At 43.9% G+C, this 25931-nt stretch overlaps 1 protein-coding gene across 2 annotated transcripts in view; it reads right to left on the reverse strand.

Moving 5' to 3' along the window:
* The window catches only part of LOC106581230 (galactosylgalactosylxylosylprotein 3-beta-glucuronosyltransferase 1), a 109690-nt gene extending 84009 nt beyond the window's left edge, over positions 1-25681 (reverse strand). For both annotated transcript variants that reach the window (XM_014163150.3, XM_014163148.3), the window contains exon 1: positions 25126-25681. The gene's annotated coding sequence lies outside the window, so the exon portion shown is untranslated. The remainder of the gene's footprint in view (positions 1-25125) is intronic.
* Between the last annotated feature and the right edge of the window lie 250 nt (positions 25682-25931).

Genomic DNA, 25931 nt, shown 5'->3' on the forward strand with positions numbered 1-25931 from the left:
TCCAATCAAGTTGTAGAAACTGTAATGCGATGCGTACTGGCGGCAGAGAAGTCAGGCGCAGGAGAGCGAAAACTGATTTACAACGGTTGTGTTTAATAAACATAAACCACTGTCAACAGAACAATACAATAAATGGGTCAAACAAAACCCGGTAGAATACCAGCATACTGTCCACAAGCACTACAACAAACAATTACGGACAAGGACATGGGGGGAACAGAGGGTTAAATACACAACATGTAATTGATGGAATTGGAACCAGGTGTGATGGAAGACAAGACAAAACCAATGGAAAATGAAAAGTGAATCGGTGATGGTGAGAAGGTCGGTGACGTCGACCGCCGAACGCCGCCCGAACAAGGAGAGGGACCAATTTCAGCGGAAGTCGTGACAGAAACATCTCAAGGATGATCAATGGAAACAGGATTCACCTGAGCTCAATTTCGAGTCTCATAGCAAAGTGTCTGAATGTAAATAAGGTATTTCTATTTTACATTTTTCATAAATTAGCAAAAAATTCTAAAAGCCTGTTTTCACTTTGTCATTATGGGGTATTGTGTGTAGATTGATTAATGAGAAACAAATATTTAATCCGTTTTAGAATAAGGCTGTAATGTAACAAAATGAGGAAAATGTCAAGGGGTCTGAATACATTCTGAAGGCACTGTATACAATGTAATCAAAGTGATAGTCTCCCAAGTGAAAACTTCAAGCTAATGAGTCTATTCATGCTATCCTTAGATGTATGCTTTTGTAATTTTTGTTTCATACATGAGCACATTATGATTTGGAACTGTTAGAGTCCACCAGAGGATTATGGCATGGTACAATACCCAGTGGCGATTTTAGCATGTACATCTTTGTGGGGCAAACAAAACAAATATTGGGATGCATGCCAGCAAAGCCACTACACAACAAACTACTAAACAATACATTCATTGCACCTTAACGGTGACAAACTGTGCTCACAGAGTGTTCGGGCCTACATAAAACTGTCCCTACAGCAGAGTACCGACAGCAGTCCCAACACCTTACCAAACAGTTCATTCAGCTTCATTTACTGCCTTTAAACAAACATAGCTGATATGGCTGACTTGCTTAAACAAATGTGGTTTCTACTGACAATTGAGATGTACAAATTATGGCATAAGGGGATGACAAGAGGCAATCCGTAATTTTGATTAAGACATTAATCAGCGAGCTAGGACGGACGTAGTCAATATAACAATTTGTTCAGAATTCAGAGCATGGGCCGTTCTTACAGTGTTCTTCCTGTACACCAAGTCAGAACTGTAGGATAAATAAAGGGGGCATAAGCAGACAATGAAAGCTCTTACAATATTCAATGATTACATTTCTCTAAAACAGGTTATAGGCTACATGTGCACCACCAAGTCAGAACAGTAGTCAAAATTAAGGGGAAAATAGACCAAATTATTAGGGTGAGGCACATGGGCTACTAACAGCTTACTACACAACATACACTTACTATTACTTTCTTAGCTACAGTATACATATCTTACTGGTATATGACATCATTTATGCAACAGCGTACAATACATTTTTGGACTCACCTTGTTGTGCTGTGCCCACTTGAACGTGAAGGTGGCATGGCAGTCCTTCGTGGGAAAATTTTGTCATCAAACTTTATCATCAAAGTCTTGAAATCTTTGGATTTATGGTGCTTTCAAGACAACTGGGTACTCAGAAACAAACAAGGTCAAATCATGATGACGTCAGTGATCATCAGGTCATAGCTCTGGAAAGAGGCACGAGTTCCCGACTTACAATTCCAAGTTGGATGACCGTACAAAGCTTATTTTTTCCCGAGTTCCCAGCTGTCTTGAACTCATTGAAGTCAGATTTCCACATTCCGAGTTAACAGTTGTTTTGAGCGTGGCATAAATCATGCTGGATTGACAGCATGGCCAATGTTGAATGTTTATAATTTTAAGCTTGAAAAAAAGACCCTTAAACCCAGAATTGGGACCACATACCCACTCCACTAAATAGCAGGCTAGTGATTGCTTTGCAATGCTTGCAGTTAGCCATTGATTCCTTCCAAACCACTCATTGGTGAATTTGCGATTTCCAAGTTGCTGTGTAATGTTTATGCCCAATGGCCGATGAGCACCGAAACATTGTATCTATAATTTCTCTTCAATATTTCTCTTCATATGACAAGGGTTAAAAAGGATTTGCCACTAGATTATCGACTTGATTAATGATGATGACTGCTAGCTAAGATTCTGAAAGTATGATGTTGACATCAAACCAATCAAAGCTACTGTAGATATAATGTGATTTGACGTCATTTTATCTGTGGCCAATGACCTTGAGCCTTCTTGGATGGACACTTCTAATGTAACTCTATGGCAGCACCCAAGGGGCAGGAATTTTCTAGCTCAACCCTTAGATTTGGCAGTGACGAAGTGTCCCCATGAGTGACAGAACACTGAGCCAATCACGGCGCAATTAGAAAACATTACCAACCCCAAAGCTCCGTGCTTTCCGCTGGCTGCCCATCACCACAGAAAGCATTAAGCTAGGCTGGACACCTGCATTTTGGAGCTGCCTTACTCAAGAAAGGAAAAAAGAGACCATGTTTGACTAAATAATATATATATATATATATATTTACATTGTTTGCAAACTTATATGTGACACGTATTAATGCCAAAATAACATTTGATTTATTTTTGCAAAAAATGTGGGTCCCGAAACAGGTGGGGCTCTGCCTGCATTTAATTCTGACTGGATTTTACTGAGAACATTTTACTTTTTAACAAACGGTAATTCTCTCACACATCCTTAAAGTGGAAGAGCTTAGTGATTTGATTCTGGGGCCAGTGGGTTCAGGTTCACACTTCTCCTATAAAGCTGTTAATTAAAGGCTCGAGACGCTAAAGGCACAGTGGACGCCAACAGGTCTGACTCTATGATTTATTACTTTATCTAACCCTACCACTCCAGTATCCCTGCACATTGTAGATATGGTACTGGCACTGACCCTGGAACTGACCCTGTACATATCTTACTTACTTTCTTATTTCTATTTCTTGTGCGCTTTTGTTCTACTTTACTTTATTTTATAGTATAATATTGGGAAAGAGCTTGCAAGAAAGGTATAACACTGCATGTGACAATAAAACATAAAACTTTTGACATTAAATCATTGTTGAAAATTTGTTGGATTGTCCTCAGCAACCAGACAGACTTGATCACACATACGCACAGATTCTCTCTGATCTGGGCTTGGGAGAGGTCAAGCGGGTGTTTTAGCAATGCCTGTCTGGCTAAATAGTCTTGGCAAAGCTGGAGTGACAGGGCCGGTTGGGTTTTAAGATTTAATGGTGCATTATTCTTACCGGTCTGCGTGAGGAGAAGGGGCCTCAACCCTCAGTATCTGTGGTGGTGTGAGCCGAGCCAGTGTGAGCCATCCGACACACCACAGCACAGCCCTACTTGAAATGCTTCTGAACAACGACATCAACAGAGCTGTTCTCCGACCTGTCATCTCTCACTCTCTCTGCTGCTGCTCCTGACACTGTTTGACAGCGCTGAACCGGGTTAGACACTGATGCACAAGCCTCTCTGCTCTTCCACACCAAATCACATTTTATGTGACTAATTGGAGCTATTATGCAAAAGCATTATTTTCTCTTCACAGCGACTAAACGTCAAACTATAATTGAATCAATAATCAAGCGTGGCGAGAGGTGGAAGTTTGGGATTGATTAAACAGAGCTCCTGTTATGGGGCGAGGGAGAGCATGTATTGACGTTATGCAATGTATCGGTGTGTGGGTTTGGTTTTTGTAGATGCCATGTCGAATACTGGCTTTGTGAGTCCAGCCATGCCAGCACTACACTGAGAGAAATCACTAACTTATCAATAATTCAAGTAGACTATATACAGCTGTCTCTCTGCTGTAAATATGTTTATAACTGCTAGTCAACACAGCAACATATGCTGTCTACATTAACCTCAAGTAACTCCAGCAAAATGCGTAAATCAGACGGCGTCCAGTGCCAATCCTGTTTCATACTTTGTAACGGGGATGATTGAGCCGCTGAAGCAGAAAATGAGTTAGCATTCAGGGCCTGTGGAGAAAATGGTCATGGTCTTAATAATGTGTTTGTGGGGGATTAGTAAATCTGATTGGTCTCAGATCTAAAAACATTCAGTCAATAGATTTTGTAATGGGCTAACCCTCTGCATTACTGCTGTTGCCTTGTCAGCTTTTTACAGGGAGCTACACTGTACCCGGTGGATTGAGCAACACAGGTGGAAGTGAGAGTGCAATGGCATTAGTATGCAGTGGGGAACTGCGAGGGCCTTCAACGCCTTCAAAGAAGGCCCAATGATTAGTTTTAAAATGTAAATGTACCTTTTAATTAATATTTCATATTTTCAATAAGATTTCAATAATATTCTAATTATATTATTATTTTCAATTATATTGTGATTTAAAGGGATACTTTGGTAATTTTACATTTAGACTGTAACACATCAAAATGTGGAAATAGTCAAGGGGTGTGAATACTTTCTGAAGGCACTGTAGACAGAAGGCATCTGCCATTCAACTGAATAAACTGGTGGGTTGTTTAGCAACAAAACCAATGTTTGCGCAACCGTGGAGCAAAACATTGTTGCTAGCTATCTGACCATCCAGAATCATAACAGCACATGGCCTCCTGCCCCATCAACGCGCGTGCATTGTTTTTGTTATGTTGTCAGCTAACCCGTCTATTAGGGCAGCATTTTGGGGTGACAGTGGAATCAACCAATCATATTTTGACTTGTAATGGCTGTGACCGTTTTTACAAAAACCTATGCGAGAAGTAGTTTTCCCCACAGTCTAGCTAGCTAGCTTTTGTTGTAGGCTAGAATTTAGCCGCTGCAGCAGGTGTTATTGAAGAGGATGTTGTTGCTAATTAGTTAGTTCCGCCCATTTCAAGATTAACTTTCAACAAAAAGTTACGTTTCAAATGGTCATCATCTGGTGAGTGGAACTGTGTTTTCTATTGCAGCTCGATTACTGTTGTTAGCTATTTCTTTGAAAATAACTTATGTGTGTGAAACACCCCAGCTAGCAATGAGGAATCGGCCCAGAAGTGACCTTCCTCTGGGGGGCTGGAACTGATTGAATCAGCCCGGAATCGGGTGTTGGACTCGGCCCGGAATCAAAATGAATGACTGCCCAGAATCGGCCCAAGTACATCAGGCCGTTTCCGTCTACCGGAATTCACCCGACTTTGCCAGCATCTTACCAGAATCCCCCCAGAAGTGGCCCGATGCAAATTTAAATAAATATATACAAAATTACCCAATTTTGTAATTTTAAGTATTACTATTATACATTTTATACATACAAATTATACCCATCCACAAAAAAAACATTTTGTGCAGGAGGAAACACCATACACCTGGTGACTGTGTCACTACAGCACGATGGCCAAACCCTCCCCTAACTCGGACAGCTCTGGGCCAATTGCACGTAGCCTCATGGGTCTCGAACCAGCATCTGAAGCAACGCAGTTTACATTGTGATGCAGTGTCTTAGACCACTGCGCCACTCGGGAGGCTCGGGAAGTTTTAATGCTTATTAATTGCCTTGCACAAAGTATCAAAATACAAAAATACTACACAGCAGTCTTAAAGAATTTAATTTAAATGTTAATTGTATTTTTTGAACACAAACAATGGAAAAAAAATTATGAAATGTTAATTATATAAAGCAGCCCATGTAATCATCTGCCAGAGAGTAGCCTCAATTTGCCCGATCTCCAAGTAATACATTTGGGCCAGATAACTCACACCGGAATCGGCCCGAGCTCAATCACCCAATCCTAGCCGTAAGTAATAATGCCGAAGGTGGCCCAGACTCGGGCCGCATGACGTCGGCTCGAGTATGACTCTCAGCTGAGAGCCCCGACTCTCAGCCGGAATCGCCCCAGATTCACTGTGCTAGCTGGGATTGTTGCGTTTAAACTTTAGATCACAGGTTACTTTGTGTGCGATTGCTGAATGTGAAAAATACATTCGCAATGGTAAGTAACAGTTGTATGTTTCGATTGGGAAATGCTTAGCTTAACCTCTATGGGGTAGGCGGGACGAATTCGTCCCACCTACGTAACAGCCACTTTAAGCCTGTGGCGCGATTTTCAAAACCTTAAAAATCCTATTACTTCAATTTCTCAAACATATGACTATTTCACAGCTATTTAAAGACAAGACTCTCGTTAATCTAACCACACTGTCCGATTTCAAAAAGGCTTTACAACGAAAGCAAAACATTAGATTATGTCAGCAGAGTACCAAGCCAGAAATAATCAGACACCCATTTTTCAAGCTAGCATATAATGTCACATAAACCCAGAAGACAGCTAAATGCAGTACTAACCTTTGATGATCTTCATCAGATGACAACCCTAGGACATTATGTTATACAATACATGCATGTTTTGTTCAATCAAGTTCATATTTATATCAAAAACCAGCTTTTTACATTAGCATGTGACGTTCAGAACTAGCATACCCCCCGCAAACTTCCGGAGGAATTCGCTAACATTTTACTAAATTACTCACGATAAACGTTCACAAAAAGCATAACAATTATTTTAAGAATTATAGATACAGACCTCCTCTATGCACTCGATATGTCCGATTTTAAAATAGCTTTTTGGTGAAAGCACATTTTGCAATATTCTAAGTACATAGCCCAGGCATCACGGGCTAGCTATTTAGACACCCGGCAAGTTTAGCACTCACCATAATCATATTTACTATTATAAAAGTTTGATTACCTTTTGTTGTCTTCGTCAGAATGCACTCCCAGGACTGCTACTTCAATAACAAATGTTGGTTTGGTCCAAAATAATCCATAATCCAAAAAATCGAAATATTCCATTACCGTACTTCGAGGCATGTCAACCGCTGTTTAAAATCCATTTTTATGCCATTTTTCTCGTAAAAAAGCGATAATATTCCGACCGGGAATGTCCATTTAGCTAAACTGAGGAAAGTAAACAAAGCTTTCGGTCGACGCGGGCACGCGCCTGAGTCTCACAGTACTGTAACCAGCCACTACCCAAACGCGCTACTTTGTTTCAGCCAGAGCCTGCAAAGCCACGATTCAGCTTTTTGCCACCTTCTGAGACCCTATGGCAGCCGTAGGAAGTGTCACGGGACAGCTAAGATCCTCACTCTTCAATAAACAGAGACAAGAAGAACGACACCTTGTCAGACAGGCCACTTCCTGCCTGAAACCTTGTCAGGTTTTTGCCTGCCAAATGAGTTCTGTTATACTCACAGACACCATTCAAACAGTTTTAGAAACTTTAGGGTGTTTTCTATCCATATGTAATAAGTATATGCATATTCTAGTTACTGGGTAGGAGTGGTAACCAGATTAAATCGGGTACGTTTTTTATCCAGCCGTGTCAATACTGCCCCCTATCCTAAACAGGTTAATGGTTGTGCTTTTCTATTGTAATGATTGGGACCTACTGGCTTATTATGTCCTTGTGAAATGGCTGCTTATTCTGTAACATCATGCTGTGTGTGACTGCTGTCTTTCTATCGGCCCCATGTGTTTAACAAAAAGTAACCTCTCGCACATGGAGTGCGTTGCATTCTACATTTGCTGTCCTTTCAGTATCACAAGCCTGTCACACTCACATACTTTGTGTCACTGTTGTCGCTTTAAGTGATAGTGTGATAGTGATGGCGTTAGTTTTCCATGGGTTGTGTAAGCAGTGTGGTTGTTGTTGTTGCTAGTAGCATTATCAATGTGGTGCTGTCTCTGTGTGAGTGGCAGGCCAAACAATGGCTCAGTCTCATGCCTGTTTGATTCAGTTGGACCTGCTAAGTGATGCTAAGTTTCTGTTATTTTTCTTGATTTTTGAGTTTGGCACAACGTGTTGAAAGATTTTTTTACCCTCACTGAAGGCCTAGGTCCAATAGCCATGGTTCGCAACTGTCTGTATGTATTCTGTCACTGGGGCATTTCTGCGTCGCTCTGGCTCACCAGGGTCTCTCTATAGGGGAGGAGGTTTCTGTACGAGGTCATTGTAGAAAGCGTGATTTGTTTTTCCTCTTTATTGTCTTTAAAGGTCATCGGCTTGTTTCCCTCCATCCATTCTGTCAGAAAATGGAGCCCAAATCTTTATTAAATCTGAAGGATTTATGACATGGCCCTTGGCTTTTGTCCACAGTGTTATTGAGGGATGTGTATGTATTCCAGGGCTTATTGTTGTCTGCTGTTGCCATTATTACTGTTTAATCTGAGTAACCGCAGCACGGATCTTTTTAAAGAACATGATGTGTGATCTGCAAGCCTTCCAGGTGCTCATAGGGCTCCCTCTTTACACAATATACTGTATGTCTGCAAAGCGTGTTAAAACTCAACGCAGAATGCAAAGCTTACTGTCCAATTTTTATTTTTTTATTTTTTTATTTCACCTTTTTTTAACCAGGTAGGCTAGTTGAGAACAAGTTCTCATTTACAACTGCAACCTGGCCGAGATAAAGCAAAGCAGTGCGTCACAAACAACAACACAGAGTTACACATGGAATAAACAAACACAGTCAATAATACGAGAGAAAAATATATACAGTGTGTGCAAATGAGGTAAGATAAAGGAGGTAAGGCAATAAATAGGCCATAGTGGCGAAATAATTACAATATAGCAATTAAACACTGGAGTGATAGATATGCAGAAGATGAATGTGCAAGTTTAGATACTGGGGTGCAAAGGAGAAAAATAAATAAAATAAATAACAGTATGGGGATGAGGTAGTTGGACGGGCTATTTACAGACGGGCTATGTACAGGTGCAGTGATCTGTGAGCTGCTCTGACAGCTGGTGCTTAAAGTTAGTGAGGGAGATATGAGTCTCCAGCTTCAGTGATTTTTTTGCAGTTCATTCCAGTCATTGGCAGCAGAGAACTGGAAGGAAAGGCGGCCAAAGGAGGAATTGGCTTTGAGGGTGACCAGTAAAATGTACCTGCTGGAGCGCGTGCTACGGGTGGGTGCTGCTATGGTGACCAGAGAGCTGAGAAAAGGCAGAGCTTTACCTAGCAATGACTTATAGATGACCTGGAGCCAGTGGGTTTGGTGACGAATATGAAGCGAGGGCCAGCCAACGAGAGCATACAGGTTGCAGTGGTGGGTAGTAAATGGGGGATTTGGGGACAAAACGGATGGCACTGTGATAGACTGCATCCAATTTGCTGAGTAGAGTGTTGGAGGCTATTTTGTAAATGACATCGCCGAAGTCAAGGATCGGTAGGTATGGGACAGATTGGTAGGTATGGGACAGAGAAAATGAAAGCTACCCATGTTAGATAACCTCATCAAGACCATAGAACCAAACAGGTTGTCTTTGTTGATACATTAAGGGATCCTCTCAGCTAGCCTCCACACTAACCTACTGTATTATACTGTCAGCCAGTGGAGTGTAGTCCTGCACATTGCAGCCTATATTCTTCTCTGAGCTCCCCATTGGGAGGAGCACTCCACAGCCTGCGACACAAGCTGTGAGACTACCACCTAAATTATAGGTTGAGGTCATTCTGTAAGAAGGAAAGATGGGTGCAACATATACATTGTTCTGTTATGTCAGTGTTGTAGTAACACTCAGGCAGTAGACTGCTGTGTATAGAGGAGAAAACACAGCCATGCTATACCGCGCCATCCTCTCCACTCCCAGGTAGGCAGAATACAGTGTGACAGCAACATACAGGGGTGGAGTGGGGGAGATGCTGGGGTCAGGGGTCAGGGGCTGCACTAATTACTCTGCCCATAGCTACTCTGCTATTACGAATGTGTTTATGAAGGTGATGCCTTTGAATCAATGTTCTGTCTGTGTTTCGGGGGGGGGGGGGGGGGGGGGGGGGGGGGGGTGTGTGTGTGTGTGTGTGTGTGTGTGTGTGTGTGTGTGTGTGTGTGTGTGTGTGTGTGTGTGTGTGTGTGCGTGTGCGGTGTGTCACGTGTATCAGTGATTGTGTGTGACTGCATGTGCGTCTCATGTGGAGATGCTGCTGTAGAAAGGCAGACAGGCCTGAGAGATGTGAACATGACTGATACTACATTGCCAGCTGTCTCTAATACCCCCCTCTCCTCTCCCGTCCTTTCCTCTCTTGTCCTCTCCTCTCCTGTCTTCTCCTGTCCTTTCCTGTCCTCTCCTGTCTTTTCCTGTCCTTTCCTGTCCTCTCCTCTCCAAACACAACCCCACAGCCTCAAGGGAAGATCCAAGTGCAAACACAAAATCAGCATAATGAGATTATGCATAAAATACCTGGCTGCCGAAAGCCATTAATAAAAAGGTGAGACGTATGAATGGCTGCAGCGGTAAACAATATCCAGTGAGCAGCAGTAACAACAGCAGTAACAGCAGCAGTAACAGCAGCAGTAACAGCAGCAGTAACAGCAGCAGTGACAACAGCAGTAACAGCAGCAGTGACAACAGCAGTAACAGCAGCAGTAACAGCAGCAGTAACAGCAGCAGTAACAGCAGCAGTAACAGCAGCAGTAACAACAGCAGTAACAACAGTAGTAACAGTGACAGCTATGGACCAAGCCACTCCGCAGGGACACAGCTGCTGTCTCAGGAGGTAAAGGGCTTTCTGGAGCGGGAGAGGGGGAGAGGGGGAGAAGGGAGAGAGGGGATAGGGAGAGTTGGGGAAAGGGGGCAAGGGACAGAGGGGAGGAGGAGGGAGGAGTGTACAATAGTGCAGACTAGGGCTGACCCTAATTAGTCGAATGGTTGACCAATAATTTTTTAGTCGAGCAGTAGTAAATATATACAGTACCAGTCAAAAGTTTGGACACACCTACTCAATCCAGGGTTTTTCTTTATTTTTTACTATTTTCTACATTGTATAATAATAGTGAAGACATCTAAACTATGAAAAAACACATATGGAATCAGTCATGTAGTAACCAAAAAAGTGTTAAACAAATCAAAATATATTTGATATTTTAGATTATTCAAAGTAGCCACCTTTGCCTTGATGACAGCTTTGCACACTCTTGGCATTCTCTCAACCAGCTTCATGAGGAATGCTTTTCCAACAGTCTTGAAGAAGTTCCCACATAGAAAAGAAAATGGCGCCAGCAGAGATGGTCATCTTGCTTCAGGTCCTTAGAAAACTATGCAGTTATTTATTTTTTATTTTTTTATTTCTTACATTGTTAGCCCAGAAAATCTCAAGTGTTATTACATGCAGCCGGGAAGAACTATTGGATATAAAAGTGATGTCAACGTACCATCATTACGACCAGGAATACGTCTTTCCAGAAGCGGATCCTTTGTTCGGACCTCCACCCTGGACATGCGATCTTATCCCAGAGGCCGACCCAAAACAACGCGGTCCCAGAGGCAGACGGATTGGCCTACTGGTCAGACTCAGAAGGCGAGCACACCATCCACCGCTTCCGACCATATTACTTGCCAAAATCCAATCTCTAGATAACAAGGTGGACGAAATTAGGGCAAGAGTTGCCTTCCAGAGAGACATCAGAGATTGTAACACTCTCTGTTTCATGGAAACATGGCTCAATCGGGATACGTGTATGTTATCAGAGTCGGTACAGCCACCTGGTTTCTTCACACATCGCACCGACAGAAACAAACATCTCTCTGGTAAGAAGAAGGGCGGGGGTGTATGCCTTATGATTAACAACTCATGGTGTAATCACAACAACATACAGGAACTCAAGTCCTTTTGTTCACCTGACCTAGAATTCCTTACAATCAAATGCCGACTGCATTATCTTCCAAGAGAATTCTCTTAGATTATAATCACAGCCGTGTTTGTCCTCCCCAAGCAGATCCCTCGTCAGCCCTGAAAGAACTTCACTGGACTCTATGTAAACTGGAATCCATACATCCTGAGGCTGCATTTATTGTGGCTGGGAATTTTAACAAAGCTAACCTAAGATCAATACTTCCTATAGTCTATCAGCATATCAAATGCGCAACACGAGCTGATAGTATTCTAGATCATTGCTACTCGAAATTCCGCGATGCATAAAAAGCCCTTCCCTCCCTTCAGCAAGTCTGACCATGACTCCATTTTGTTGCTCCCAGCCTATAGAAAGAAACTAAAACAGGAAACGTCTGTGCTCAGGTCGATACAACGCTGGACTGACCAATCGGATTCCATGCTTTAAGATTGCTTCGATCACGTGGACTGGGATATGTTCCGGATAGCCTCAGACAACAACATTGATGTATACTCTGACTCTGTGAGCGGATTTATTAGCAAGTGCATCGGAGATGTCGTACCCTCTGTGACAATTAAAACGTTCCCTAACCAGAAACCGTGGATTGATGGCAGCATTTGTGCAAACCTGAAAGCGCGAACCAGAGATTTGAGTCAGTATGTTGGCAGCAGCCAATCAATGTTAGTGATGGCTGTTTAACAGTCTCATGGCCTTGAGATAGAAGCTATTTTTCAGTCTCTCGGTCCCAGCTTTGATGTACTGACATCGCCTTCTGGATGATATCGGGGTGAATAGGCAGTGGCTCAGGTGGTTGTTGTCTTTTTGGCCTTCCTGTGACATCGGGTGGTGTAGGTGTCTTGAAGGGCAGGTAGTTTGCCCCCAGTGATGTGTTGTGCAGACCTCACTACCCTCTGGAGAGCCTTGCGTTTGTGGGCGGAACAGTTGCCGTACCAGCCGATGATACAGCCCGACAGGATGCTCTCGATTGTGCACCTGTAAAAGTTAGTGAGGGTTTTCGGTGACAAGACACATTTCTTTCAGCCTCTTCACCACACTGTCTGTTTGGGTGGACAATTTCAGTTTGTCCGTGATGTGTACGCCAAGGAACTTTCCACCTTCTCCACTGCTGTCCCGTCGATGTGGACGGGGGGTGCTCCCTTTGCTGTTTCCTGAAGTCCACGATCATCTCCTTTGTTTTGTTGATGTTGAGTGTGAGGTTGTTTTCCTGACACCACACTCCGAGGGCCCTCACCTCCTCCCTGTAGGCCGTCTCGCCATTGTTGGTAATCAAGCCTACCACTGAAGTGTCGTCTGCAAACCTGATGATTGAGTTGGAGGCGTGCATGGCCACGCAGTCATGGTTGAACAAGGAGTACAGGAGAGGGCTGAGAACGCACCCTTGTGGGGCCCCAGTATTGAGGATCAGCGGGGTGGAGATGTTGTTTCCTACCCTCACCACTTGGGGGCGGCCTGTCAGAAAGTCCAGGACCCAGTTGCAGAGGGCGGAGTTGAGACCCAGGGTCTCGAGCTTAATGACAATTTGAGGGTACTATGGTATTAAATGCTGAGCTGTAGTCGATGAACAGCATTCTTACGTAGGTATTCCTCTTGTCCAGATGGGTTAGGGCAGTGTGCAGTGTGATTGCGATTGTGTCATCAGTGGACCTATTGGGGCGGTAAGCAAATTGGAGTGGGTCTAGGGTGTCAGGTAGGGTGGAGGTGATATGATCCTTGACTAGTCTCTCAAAGCGCTTCATGATGACGGAAGTGAGTGCTACGGGGCAATAATCATTTAGCTCAGTTACCTTAGCTTTTTTGGGAACAGGAACAATGGTGGCCCTCTTGAAGCATGTGGGAACAGCAGACGGATAGGGACTGATTGAATATGTCCGTAAACACACCAGACAGCTGGTCTGTGCATGCTCTGAGGACGTGGCTAGGGATGCCGTCTGGGCCGGCAGCCTTGCGAGGGTTAACACGTTTAAATGTTTTACTCACGTTGGCTGCGGTGAAGGAGAGTCTGCAGGTTTTGGTAGCGGGCCGTGTCGGTGGCACTGTATTGTCCTCAAAGCGAGCGAAGAAGTTGTTTAGTATGTCTGGGAGCAAGACATCGGGGTCCGCAATGGGGCTGGTTTTCTTTTTGTAGTCCGTGATTGACTGTAGACCCTACCACATTCCTCTTGTGTCTGAGCCATTGAATTGCGACTCTACTTTGTCTCTATACTGACGCTTAGCTTGTTTGATTGCCTTGCGGAGGGAATAGCTACTGTTTGTATTCGGTCATGTTTCCAGTCGCCTTGCCCTGATTAAAAGCAGTGGTTCGCCCGTTCAGTTTTGCGAAAATGCTGCCATCAGTCCATGGTTTCAGGTTGGGAAAAATGTTAATAGTCGCTGTTGGTACGACATCACCGATGCACTTGCTAAAAAACTCGCTCACTGAGTCAACTTATACATCAATGTTGTTGTTGGAACGCTATCTGGAACATATACCAGTCCATGTGATCGAAGCAATCTTGAAGTGTTGAACAGACCTGAGCACGGGAATTTCCTGTTTTAGTTTCTAACTATAGGCTGGGAGCAACAAAATGGAGTCGTGGTCAGATTTGCCAAAAGGAGGGCAAGGGGGGGCTTTGTATGCATCGTGGAAATTAGAGTAACAATGATCCAGAATTTTCCCAGCCGGGTTGCGCATTCGATATGCTGATAAAACATAGGGAGCCTTGTTTTCAGATTAGTCTTATTAAAATCCCCAGCTACAATAAATGCAGCCTCAGGATATGTGGTTTTCAGTTTACATAGAGTCCAATGAAGTTCTTTCAGGGCCGTTGAGGTGTCTGCTTGGGAGTTGGGGATGTACACGACTGTGATTATAATCGAAGATAATTCTCTTGGTAGATAATGCGGTCAGCATTTGATTGTAAGGAATTGTTGGTCAGGTGAACAAAAGAACTTGAGTTCCTGTATATTGTTATGATCACACCACGTCTCGTTAATCATAAGGCATACACCCCTGCCCTTCTTCTTACCAAAGAGATGTTTGTTTCTGTCAGCGTGATGCGTGAAGAAACCAGGTGGCTGTACCGACTCTGATAACGTATCCCGAGTGAGCCATGTTTCTGTGAAACAGAGAATGTTACAATCTCTGATATCTCTCTGGAAGGCAACCCTTGCTCGGATTTCTTCTACCTTGTTGTCAAGAGACTGGACGTTGGCTAGTACTATACTCGGGAGAGGTGGGCGATGTGCCCGTCTACGGAGCCTGACCAGAAGACCGCTCCGTCTGCCCCTTCTGCGGCGCCGTTGTTTTGGGTCGCTTGCTGGGATTCGATCCATTGTCCTTGGTGGTAGACCAAACAGAGGATCCGCTTCGGGAAAGTCGTATTCCTGGTCGTAATGCTGGTAAGTTGACGTTGCTCTTATATCCAATAGTTCCTCCCGGCTGTATGTAATGAGACTTAAGATTTCCTGGGGTAACAGTGTAAGAAATAATACATAAAAAAAAAAAAAATACTGCATAGTTTCCTAAGAACGCGAAGCGAGGCGGCCATCTCTGTCGGCGCGGCAAAGCACCCCCTCACTGTAACACATGCGGAGATCATCCGTTCACCTACTCTGTGTCTCACAAAGACACGGCAGTTGGTACAAAAAAAATTCATTTTGACTCATCAGACCAAAGGACAGATTTCCACCTGTTTAATGTCCATTGCTCGTGTTTCTTGGCCCAAGCAAGTCTCTTCTTATTATTGTTGTCCTTTAGTAGTGGTGTCTTTGCAGAAATTCGACCATGAAGGCCTGATTCACATAGTCTCCTCTGAACAGTTGATGTTGAGATGTATTCTCTTACTTGAACTCTGTGAAGAATTTATTTGGGCTGCAATTTCTGAGGCTGTTAACTCTAATGAACTTATCCTCTGCAGCAGAGGTAACTCTGGGTCTTCCTTTCTTGTGGCAGTGCTCATGAGAGCCATTTTCATCATAGTGCTTGATGGATTTTGCGACTGCACTTGAAGGAACTTTAAAAGTTTTTGAAATGTTCTGGATTGACTGCCTGTCATGTCTTAAAGTAATGATGGACTGTCGTTTCTCTGCTTATTTGAGCTGTTCTTGCCATAATATGGTCTTTTACCACCGCTACCTTGTCACAACACAGCTGATTGGCTCAAATGCCCAAATGAACTTTTAACAAGGCACACCTTTTAATTGAAATGCACTCCAGGTGACTACCTCATGAAGCTGGTTGAGAGAATGCCAAGAGTTCAAATCTGTCATCATGGCAAAGGGTGGCAACTTCGAAGATTCTCAAATATAAAATATATTTTGATTTGTTTAACACTTTTTTTGGTCACTACATGACTCCATATGTGTTATTTCATAGTTTTGATGTCTTCACTATTATTCTACAGTGTAGAAAATAGTAAAAATAATGAAAAAACTGGAATGAGTAGGTCTGTCCAAACTTTCGACTGGCACTGCCTTCGGAAAGTATTTAGACCCTTAAACTTTAAAAAAATGTTGTTACGTTACAGCCTTATTCTAAAATGGATAAAAATAAAATAAATGTCTTGAAATATACACACAATACCCGATATTGACAAAGTGAAATTTCTGCATATTTAAAAAAATATATATTTAAAAAATACTTTATTTACATAAGTATTCATTCTCTTTGCTATGAGACTTGAAATTGAGCTCAGGCGAATCCTGTTTCCATTGACCATCCTTGAGATGTTTCTACAACTTGATTTGTGTCCACCTGTAGCATTCAATTGATTGGCATGATTTGGAAAGGCACACATCTGTCTATATAGGGTACCACAGTTGACAGTGCATGTCAGAGGATAAACCAAGCCATGAGGTCAAAGGAATTGTCCGTAGAGCTCGGAGACAGGATTATGTCGTAGGCACAGATCTGGGGAAGTGTACCAATGACTGCAGCATTGAAGGTCCCCAAGAACACAGTGGCCTCCAAATGGAAGAAGTGTGGAACCACCAAGACACTTGCTAGAGCTGGCCGGCCTGCCAAACTGAGCAATCGGGTGAGAATGGCCTTGGTCAGGAAGGTGACCAAGAAACCTGATGGTCACTCTGACAGAGCTCTAGTGTTCCTCTGCGGAGATGGGAGAACCTTCCAGAAGGACAACCATCTCTGCAGCACTCCACCAATCAGACCTTATGGTAAATTGGCCAGACAGAAGCCACTCCTCAGTAAAAGGCACGTGACAGCCCGCTTGGAGTTTGTCAAAAGGCACCAAAAGACTCTCAGACCATGAGAAACAAGATTCTCTGGTCTGATAAAACCAAGATTTAACTCTTTGGCCTGAATGTCAAGCGTCACGTCTGGAGGAAACCTGGCATCATGCCTGCGGTGAAGCATGGTGGTAGCAGCATCATGCTGTGGGGATGTTTTTCAGCGGCAGGGACTGGGAGACTAGTCAGGATCGAGGCAAAGATGAACAGAGCAAAGTACAGAGAGATCCTTGATGAAAACATGCTCCAAAGCTCTCAGGACCTCAGACTGAGGGCGAAGGTTCACCTTCCAACAGGACAACGACCCTAAGCATACAGTCAAGATAACGCAGGAGTGGCTTCAGGACAAGTCTCAGAATGTCCTTCTGTGGCCCAGCCAGAGCCCGGACTTGAACCAGATCGAACATCTCTGGAGAGACCTGAAAATATCTGTGCAGCGACGCTCCCCATCCAACCTGACAGAGCTTAAGAGGATCTGCAGAGAAGAATGTGAGAACCCCCCCCCCCCCCCCCCCCCCAAATACAGGTGTGCCAAGCTTGTAGCGTCATACCCAAGAAGACTCGAGGCTGTAATCGCTGGCAAAGGTGCTTCAACAAAGTACTGAGAAAGGGTCTGAATACCTATGTAAATGGGAAGTTTCATTTTTTTTATTTTTATAAATTAGCAATATTTTCAAAAACCGTTTTTGCTTTGTCATTACGGGGTAATGTGTGTACATTGATGAGGATTATTCTTTTTTTAATAATCAATTTTAGAATAAGGCTGTAACATAACAAAATGTGGAAAAAGTCTAGTGTTCTCAGTGAGCTAATCCATTTCGGAAGCCTAGACTTAAAGCCCATTTTTGCTTAACCCGAAAATGTGGTCGGTGGCTCCATATGTGTGACACAATTGCGGACCCTCTAGAGGCATGCAGAGGCCAAATCGAGCTCCATACTGCATCACCATGCTCCTCTCAAATGTTGTAACAATGCGGAGGGCTATGTATAGCTCTAATCAATCAGTTGAAAGAACAGACCACTTTCGGTTGACAAATATTGTTTTTAGTCTGGGACAGCTCTACAGCAGAAAAACGCAAGCAGCAAGCGCAATGCCCAATGGAGCGTAATCTAAGACACCACAACATCCTCTTACAGCTTTAGGCCTGGCAGGTTGAGTACAATTTATTATGCATTTGCTTTTCAGCTGTTTATTAAAAGGCCAGTGGAGACTGGTGGTGGTGAGGCTATCATGAGGCTATCAGACCAGAGAGGAAGTGGAGAGCGGTGCAAAATAATCCCTACTTTCCTCCCGCTCTCCGTCCCTCGCTCCATCCCTCCCTGATGTCGGCGTGTAACTGGTGGTGGCAGCTCTGAGTGAATGAATAATGTAGCACAAAGGGGTCTGGCCACGCTGGCGTCACTCTGGGAACAATCGCTGTGGTTAATATTCATTGCATGGAGATTTGCAGGGTAAAGGGAGAGCCCCTATGAATCACTTTACACTCTGCTTCCTCACAGCAAAATTCCTCTAGCTCTGTAATCTGAATGTAAAGGTGGCAGATGCCATGTCACTGGTGGCAAGACTGCCCTGGTTTTACTGTTGCCCAGTCTGGGAGAGGATGGATGCAGACTGAGGGGAGAGTTTCTCTCTCTGTGAAATAGAGCAGGTGTGTTTGTGTGAAGAGTGCTACGCTATGCTCTACTCGCTCCTGTACCCTTTCCACACATTGCCTCAGGCTGGTTAAAATCCCTGAATCTGCTGAAAACCCTACTGCATTCAAACAGCAAAACAACATGTTTCGAGCCGACATCAAAAATGTTGTGTATTTCACCCAGTGGAACAAGGTTGAAGAAATATATCAGTGCAGTCAGAATGAAAGTAGATGGTCTTTACAAGCAGCCACATGCTGGCCTTAACTTAGCTCTAGAACCTTGCCGATCTCTTTAAAACTTTATGGCAGAGTTTTGGCTACAGTGGCCAGGTCTTTTCTCCTCTAACCCGGCCTGTCATTCATACCCAGTGCGTCGGGCTGTGAAGTATGCATGGCGGGGATATAAATGTTAACCCACGAGTTATGGCTGACCGTTCTGGGCAAGCGTGGCCAAATGTGTATTTTGTACCATCAGCATTCTACACTATGTACTGTAGGTCCCACGTGATACTGTGTGTCACAGAATCCAATGACAGGCCCTGTTCAATAAAGTAGATTTGGATGCTATTTGCTGAGAGAGAGAGAGAGAGAGAGAGAGGAGAGAGAGAGAGGAGAGAGAGAGAGAGAGAGAGAGAGAGAGAGAGAGAGAGAGAGAGAGAGAGAGAGAGAGAGAGAGAGAGAGAGAGGAGAGAGAGAGAGAGAGAGAGAGAGAGAGAGAGAGAGAGAGAGAGAGAGAGAGAGAGAGAGAGAGAGAGAGAGAGAGAGAGAGAGAGAGAGAGAGAGAGAGAGAGAGAGAGAGAGAGAGAGAGAGAGAGAGAGAGCGCTGTCACTCGGGTGAGAGAACAGCTGGGTGTTGGGCTGCCTCATGCCAGGAAACAACATGGATATGCCAGGTGCTGACACCAAATCCATGTACAGTTTCACTGTCGTTTGGACTAAAATGCATCGGTTTGAATGCTATGTCCAAGTATGGGTTAAGAACACTGATAGGGCAGTGATAAGTCAAAATTCTATTTTACCATAATCCTTAAAATTATTACATAAATTATTACTGGGTGGTTCGAGCACTGAATGCTGATTGGCTGACAGACGTACATTTGTTCAATCATAGCCATGGTATAAAATACATAATCAACTCTGGGCTCTATGCATTCTCTGGATAATAATGCAACTCTGTGAAAGGTCACACCTTCCTCATCTTCAATATTTTCAAGAGAAGATTATCCCTTACTTAACCAATCCAATTTTTTTCTAGTGCCCTCTTTTTTTCCTTTCAACAGTGGCCTGTAGTGGCTTGTTCAACATGACATCTACAAAAACATGTTTGCCCAGAATCATGATGTTATGATGGGTGTCAGCATATTTGGACTGGACGAGTTGAAATTTCAAGGAAACTTGGTTTTTCCAACTTGACACATGCGTATGGACTTGGGACAGTGTCCCAGACTGGGGTAATTGCAGCCACATCGAGCTGTCTTTTCCAATGAGAGCACTGGGAGCCTCTGTTAATAACGTTAGAATACTACCCTGCGGCACAATCCTAGCTCTAATTGAATGATTTTTACATTTAGCTATTGGGCCCAGAAAGCTTATTACTGCTTGCCTTCTGCCCAGACCATCCCAACCATCCTAGTGCTGCCAATGTAAAATAAAATGGGTGAGGGGTTATAGTCCATCTCGTTAACTGAGGCATGGGCATCTTATTAGCATAATAGGCTAAACATGCTGCCCGTTGTCCTGACTAGATCTGGAATGTAGGACAGAACATCAGACAATGGTTTTCTGTTTCCAGAGTGGGGGAGGTGCTGGATGTGTAAGTAGGGGTGACTGGGGCACAAGGTAACACGAGCACAATGTATAACTAAATAACTCAAATGAGAAACCACTTAGAAAACTGTTATTCAATGTGCTAGTGCTTGATTAGCTAGGAAGGTTTGCTTAAATCATTTTTTGTTTTATTGACCTTTTTTTTTTCAGGCCGAATTCTAAATATTCTTGCTGCCTCTTTTTTATTATTGATCTGTGGAACATTCCCCATGTATTTAATAATTTATCATTTTTATCAGCAATAAGTGGTCTTTTGATTTGTATAGTTGATTACAATAATTATGGTATTTTCTTGCAAGACTCATATTAGACTCAGACTTGAAATGGGGGTACATTGTAACATTTGTTCAAACTAAAGCCTGACCTAAAACTCTGATATTTTATATGGTATTTAGACACGTTCAGATAATGATATAAAATCAGTTCTTTACATGAAGTTTGCCAGTACCATAAAAAAATGGAAAAAGTAATATTTGCACTTTTCAATGGTAAAAGTATCTTAAACATTTTGGCTACTACATTTTAGGTCAATATGACATGCCTAAAAGATAAAATGAAAATATAATATTTTGCCCATATAGTGTATTTTAATCCAAATATCAGTTTTAAATCAGAGCAGTTTTCAATTATTACCCCTCATTTTTACCATTGAAGACCGTGTTACAATTAACCCCGCATCCTGTTATTCAAACCTCTCTTTGTCCCAGTTTGTAATCCCCACATGTTTTAAGATGACCACAATCATCCTTCTTCCTAAGAATTCCAAGGCTTCATGCTACACTGATTACTTCCCTGTAGCACTCACTTCTGTAATAATGAAGTGCTTCGAGAGGCTGGTTATAGCACACATTAACTCCACCATCTCAGCTACCCTAGACCCACTCCAATTTGCTTACTGCTCCAACAGATCCATAGATGACACAATCTCAATTGCTCTCAACACTGCCCTCATCCACCTAGATAAGAGGAATACCTTTGTGAGAATGCTGTTCATTGTCTACAGCTCAGTGTTCAACACCATTATCCCCTCCAAGCTCGTACCCTCCCTCTGCAACTGGATCCTGGACTTCCTGACGGGCTGGCCCCAGGGTGTGAGGGTAGGCAACATCACCTTCACCACGCTGACCCTTAACACACGCTTAGTCCCCTCCTGTACTCCCTGTTCACCCAAGACTGTGTGGCCACGCACGACTCCAACACCATTATCAAGTTCGCTGACGACACGACAGTGGTAGGTCTGTTCACTGGCGACGATGAGTCAGCCTATAGGGAGGTCAGTGACCTGGCAGTGTGCTTGCCGGAGCAGCAAACTCTCCCTCAACGTCAGCAAGACAAAGGAGATGATCGTGGACTACAGGAAACGGGGGGGGGGGGGGTGCGCACGCCCCCATCCACATCGACTGGGTGGCAGTGGAGCAGGTAGACAGCTTCAAGTTCCTCAGTGCCAGATCACTAAAGACTTAAAATGGTCCAAACACCCACGTCCAGTCGTGAAGAAAGCGTGCCAGTGCCTCTTCCCCCTCAGGAGGTTTGGCATGGGCCCTCAAATCCTGAAAAGGTTCATCAGCTGTACCATTGAGAGCATATTGACTGGCTGCATCACTGCTAGGTATGGAAATACCACCGCCCTCGATCTCATGGCGCTACAGGGATTTGTGCGGACAGCCAGTATATCACTGGGGCCGAGCTCACTGCCATCCAGGACCTCTATAAACGGCGGTGTGAAAAGAAGGCCCGGAAAATCGTTAAACGACCCCAACCACCCAAGCCATAGACTATTTTCTCTGCTGCTGCACGGAAAGAGGTACCGGTGCATCAAGTCTGACACCAACAGACTCTTGAACAGCTTCTATCCCGAAGCAAAACTACTGATAAATAGCTCACAAAATAGCTACATGGACTGAGTTTACCTTGCATATTTTTTACCTTTTATTTCAAAATTTTCCACACTCACAGGGCGCTCACACACACTGTTACTCCAACACACACACAAACACTCACTTCATAATTTTCTCACTCATACATAATATGCACATACATTTATACTGACTCCACACACTCACACACCCACTCACATGCAAGCTGCTGCTACTCTGTTTATCTTATATCCTGTTGCCTATAGTCACCTTACCCCTATACACATCTAGTATCCCTGTAAATATAGTATTGGAACTGACTTTTTAAATATGTCCTGTATATAAACAGCAAAAAAAGAAACATCCCTTATTCAGGACCCTGTCTTTCAAAGATAATTAGTAAAAATCTAAACTTCACAGATCTTCATTGTAAAGGGTTTAAACACTGTTTCCCATGCTTGTTCAATGAACCATAAACAATTAATTAACATGCACCTGTGGAACGGTGGTTAAGACACTAACAGCTTACAGACGGTAGGCAATTCAGGTCAAATTTATGAAAACTTAGGACACTAAAGAGGCCTTTCTACCGACTCTGAAAAACACCAACAGAAGGATGCCCAGGGTCCCTGCTCATCTGCGTGAACGTGCCTTAGGCATGCTGCAAGGAGGCATGAGGACGGCAGATGTGGCCAGGGCAATACATTGCAATGTCTGAACTGTGAGGCGCCTAAGACAGCACTACAGGGAGACAGGACAGACAACTGATCATCCTCGCAGTGGCAGACCACGTGTAACAACACCTGCACAGGATCGGTACATCTGAACATCACACCTGTGGGACAGGTACAGAATGGGAACAACTGCCCGAGTTACACCAAGAATGCACAATCCCTCCATCAGTGCTCAGACTGTCTGCAATAGGCTGAGAGAGGCTGGACTGAGGGCTTGTAAGGCAGGTCCTCACCAGACATCACCGGCAATAACGTTGCCTATGGGCACAAACCCACCATCGCTGGACCAGACAGGACTGACAAAAAGTGTTCTTCACTGACGAGTCGCGGTTTTGTCTCACCAGGGGTGATGGTCGGATTTGCGTTTATCGTCGAATGGAGTGAGCGTTACACCGAGGCCTGTACTCTGGAGCAGGATCGATTTGGAGGTGGAGGGTCCATCATGGTCTGGGGTGGTGTGTCACAGCATCATCAGACTGAGCTTGTTGTCAATGCAGGCAATCTCAACGCTGTGCTTTACAGGGAAGACATACTCCTCACACATGTGGTACCCTTCCTGCAGCCTCATCCTGACATGACCCTCCAGCATGACAATGCCACCAGCCATACTGCTCGTTCTGTGCGTGATTTCCTGCAAGACAGGAATGTCAGTGTTCTGCCATGGGAAGCGAGGAGCATGGATCTCAATCCCATTAAGCACATCTGGGACCTGTTGCATCCGAGGGTGAGGGCTAGGATCATTCCCCCCAGAAATGTCCGGGAACTTGCAGGTGCCTTGGTGGAAGAGTGGGGTAACATCTCACAGCATTAACTGGCAAATCTGGTGCAGTCCATGAGGAGGAGATGCACTGCAGTACTTAATGCAACTGGTACTGACCGTTACTTTGACCACCCTTTGTTCAGGAACACATTATTCAATTTCTGTTAGTCACATGTCTGTGGAGTGTACAAACGCCTTCCTAATATTGAGATTCACCCCCTTTTGCCCTCAGAACAGCTTCAATTTGTGTACAAAATGTTAGGAACACCTGCTCCTTCCATAACATAGACTGACCAGGTGAATCCAGTTGAAAGCTAGGATCCCTTATTGATGTTACTTGTTAAATCCCTTACAATCCATGTAGATGAAGGGGAGGTAGGTAAGTATGCTTACTTACTTACTTTATTGTGTATTTCAAAACTTGTGGGTGGGGGGCATTTTACTTCTGCCACTTTCGGTTGAATTGTAAACGACTGGAATGGCCTAGAAATGTTGTTGCAGTGTGTAATGGTAGCTTAGATATGCATGTTGTTTGGATAAAAATCTACCTCAAATAATATTAAAAAAATAAGCAAAAGTGTTTGTGCCCTGGTCTCCACTACACATCTACTGTGTTAGTACAAAAGTGACTGTTAGTACAGTGTTAATACACTGACACCTGTGTCTGAGAAGGGAGCAAACACAGAAACTGCATCATAGCCCAAGGAGTCGCAAGGGTAGAGTACCTGTCGAAAATGAGAAAATACATCCACTCTCCAGAAATAGCCTATGAGTTTGGCTTATGTCTGTTTTTCTAAGCCAGTGCCCTTTTTGTTTCTCTGGACACACTTGTTATTTCTTGTTAGAGGTGGTGAAGGGTTCCCCTGAGTCGCCAGGGAAACAGTGCTGCCTGACGGTCCAGGGTTCAGAAAACAAGCAGTGCGTTCTTTCTCTTAGTGTGTTTGTGTACTGTCTGTACTCTCACTATTTGAGCAGGAAGGAGCATGATTATGGGGATTATCATTGATTCCTCATGTCAGTCAGTCAGTCACTCGGTTAGGCCATCAGATTCCCTGCTCTTTCACACTGCCTGCATGGCTCTGTAGTCTACTGCATACAATATGCATGGCTTAAATCTCCAACAGTTCCACAATGCTGCTACAGCTACACATGTACAGGGACTCAGGACAAAGATGGCAATCTTCCCTCATGTTAGGATTTTTATCAGCATTAAAAAAATGTAATCTTCATGATTATAATGTCTCTGTTTGTGCTCCTGCTGCAAGTACCGCTTTGCATTTCTACTGATGGGTGTAATCAGGCATGGAGAGTGAGAGACATAAATATTATTTACCTTATCCGTAGACTTCAGTGACGGACTGCTATTCCTACCACATGCTATGGAAGGACTCCCATTCATTATCAAAGTCCTGCTTTTGTCCCTGCTTGTTGTGCCTCTTTCTGCTTCTCTGTGTGCCTTGTCATAGACAGAGGTAGCTTTCAAAGCATCCCTTTATTTTATCCCGCTGTGGCAGCTGACACCGGTATTCAAGCCTTGGATGATGGATGGAGAAAAGAGGGAAACTAAAAGACAGAGAAGAAGAATTTCTCCAGCTTAATTTTCTTTCCTTCTCTTCTCCGTGCAGGCTCACACACAAACACATGCGAACGAGGGGGGATGTCAGAGAGAGACGGCGACGTGTTTTGCTCCGTGGTAGTCCTTCTTCTCCTCCTCTCTATATCTGTCCCTCCCTCCCTCTCTCTGTCTATCTCTGTCTCTGTTAACGCGACTCGGCGGTTGTCACAGAGACAGGCTGTGCTGTGCTGTCGTAACGGGGGAGATGGCTCTTTGCGTGGAGAGACATGTGTGAATGTCTTTATGTGGGACTAAAGTAGCCTCTCTTAGGCAAGACAGAGACCCCCTTCCCCTTATAGAAATGGTCTCGCTAATGGCATGTACCATTAAGGCTCAGAGCAGGGTTGGCTGCAGCAGAGAGAGAGAGGGATCAGGGAATAGAGAGAGGCATGTGGATACATTTTATTTTAACTTCATTTAACAAGGAAAGTCAGTAAAGAACAAATTCTTATTTTACAATGACAGCCTACCCCAGCCAAACCCTCCCCTAACCCGGACGACGCTGGGCCAATTGTGCGCCGCCC

Source organism: Salmo salar, chromosome 20, assembly GCF_965601325.2.
Source record: "Salmo salar chromosome 20, fSalSal1, whole genome shotgun sequence".
Taxonomy (NCBI): Eukaryota; Metazoa; Chordata; class Actinopteri; order Salmoniformes; family Salmonidae; genus Salmo; species Salmo salar.